This window comes from Thalia democratica, chromosome 5, assembly GCF_965202585.1.
Source record: "Thalia democratica chromosome 5, ktThaDemo2.hap1.1, whole genome shotgun sequence".
Classification (NCBI taxonomy): domain Eukaryota; kingdom Metazoa; phylum Chordata; class Thaliacea; order Salpida; family Salpidae; genus Thalia; species Thalia democratica.
The window spans coordinates 42,330,595-42,333,539 of NC_139169.1; positions in this window are offsets into that span (position 1 = coordinate 42,330,595).

Sequence of the window (2,945 nt, forward strand, 5' to 3'; positions counted from 1 at the left end):
ACTTTACAATTTTGTAATTTGTTTAGGTATATAAAAACGGAATGTCACTTTTTGTAATTTGTTATAGCATTAGAACTATCATAGAAATGTTTTCTAAAGACATACAGTCACCTCTCGCGAATCTACGCACTAATTTGGTTACGCACTCTAGCTTAGTTACGCTTTTCATATTTTTTGAAAAATACATAAATTAAACAGTTTGAAAAACATTTTCAGAAGGAGGGAGACGTTTATTAAAAGGAGATTTTTTTAATTTTAGTTTGTGTCTTTTATAAAAAATCTATTGAGCGCCTGGCTTTGCCTTTCACATCTTAGGTGTCTTAACCCTATTTTATACCTTTAAATCAAAAATGGTATAATGTTTAATTCCTCTCAATATTTATGGCATAATATTTCATTAAAACTCAGTAAATCGTTCAATCGTTTCCTAATACCTTGCAAAAAAAGTTTAATTTTATGTGGGAAAGGAGCAAATAAAAAAAAAAAACTTCGTATACACATAAATAATTTTAAATAAAAATTATTAATTTATTTCAACATAGTCTTTCTAAATAAACAAAACCATTATAGCCCTAAACTACATACATATGTGCAATTTAAATAAAAACTCTTTGAGTAAAAGCAGTAAAGTCCCAAAATTGTATTTAAACAAATGCATTATAAGAAAATAGCCAGTATAGTGTATATACTTTCTACATCTCGTTTAGTTACGTTCTCTCGTTTAGTTAAGCACTTTTGCTGTGGACACAATGTGCGTATATTAGCGAGAGTTGACTGCATCGTTAAAATACTTATTATACTTAAAATTTCATTAAAGTTTCTATTAAAACTTGAATTCAGATTGCTTGCTTGTAACATATACTACCTACTTGAAAGTATTTTTTTAATATGTAAAAAGCTAATCTAGATGTATTACAATATGTTTTTACAGTTTGTTACATAAGTTTTGTAAAAGGTTAATTGCAAAGTTACGTTTTGAAACTTACCAATGCTTGAGAACAATATGTCTAAGAATGTTTTCAAAAACTAACTTGTGTTAGTACCATTGTAGCTGCAGCCACGTAATGCATCGTGTCGAAATCTGTTTTCTGCAAGTTTCTCGCGCACCCCACATGTGACGTCATAATGAACGACTGTGGTCGAATGAAGAGAACGGAGATGCCGATGCTGGCGAACACGAGGAGAAAGAACGATACGAAACTGAATGTCCGCACAACAGCGCTGTTGAGTTTCTCCAACGAAGGTTGCTGGTACAAGAGGTTCTGACGCAACCAAAAGAACAAGTAGGCTGGCAGCCCTGTGTGAAATTCGTAAATAGAATTAATTGTTTGCGCAGCTACATTTATAAAGAAAAAAAATGTAGGTTATTAAAGCGGGTTGTGAAAAAGTATATACGTTATATCTATGTGGCCAAAAAAAAATGTTATTTATCCAGACAGGTAAACATGTACTAAATAATTGTAAAAAATAACATATTTCTAAAATTTATCATATATTTTGACTATACAGTTTTAAAAATCTGTTGAGTTTTGTTAGTTATAACAAACGGTTATAAAAATCAAAATCATTAAAGTAGTTTTACTCCAAATAAGTTAAAACTTTTACCAAAGTTATTTTTGTAATTAAAATTCAAATATACAAATTTTGTTAATTAAACATTTTTTTTGATGAGGAAAAGAATTTTTAAAATCAGAAATAAGTAGAAAGTTTGAAAATTGAAAAATTAAGATAAAGGTACAAACAACTTAAAAAACATTAAAAATATTGATAACATATAACAATTCTAAAGATATTTAAAAAAATTAGAAAAGTTTTTTGTACAACTTATTTGATAGAAAGCTTATAAACAATTATCATGAAAAGTTATATGAATTTTTATTGATAAAATTAACAACACATGCATCTCACCAGACAAATAAAAGAATACAACGGACAAGTCGCCATCTATTTCGCACATAAAATCACCGATTGGACCTGTCGGAATAACCAGACCAATCACAATAACAGCCTGAGTCAAAAGAGTCCGGCCCACTGTCATGATCGGGGCCATGATTGCCAGGGTCATCAACACTTTCTGCTTGTCGTTCCACTTCAACTGCCACTTGCCCTTCCTTCTACCGTACCGCGACAATTTAAATATGCTAAACACGAGAAACGTCATGTGGATAGCAGTGGCGGTTTGGGCGATGATCCAGGAGTTTGTGGCGAACCACGAGTATTCGGTTGAGCTCGATGAAGAATTCATTTCATTGAAACATCTTTCTGCAACCTTACAAATAGTTTGAACTGTAAAAACAGAGTAAGATAAGTTACAACTTTTAAAGATGTTTAAATGTGCATGGATAATTTTTTTCAGTGTTTTTAGCAAAAAATTAAATACTAGAAAGTATATATTTTGAAACGCAACCTTTTTATTTTCTAAAATTAACTAACTTGAAAAAAAACAAAGCTAATAAGGTAGTAAATAAACGTTATTAGGATTTAATATAAACTGTGTTTTTTAAATCAGCAGATTTAAACTTAACAAAAGTTTAAAAAATTTTAGAAAGCTAAGTATAGTTATAAAACTTAGTTCTCAGCGAACATAAACTTCTTTAGAGTTTTATATTACTTTACTAACGCTTATAGTATAAAAAATATATAAATTTTACATGCAAGTAATAAAAAAATAATAATTTCAATCAACAACAAAGCCTAATAAGTTTATTTTTATACTCAGTCTGTTTGGTTTAAATATTAATTTAAAAGTTTTAAGCTAATTTTTTCTTTGTCTGTACCGAAAGAAATATTTAATGTTATTAATCGTATTTCCGTGTCTTATAATAATTTAATTATGTACATGAAAACTTTTTTTAATAATATATTATTTAAAACTAATAAAACTACTAAAATCGTATTCTTAGTATTTTTAAATAGGATATGTACTTTTATGTTTACTTCCAGAT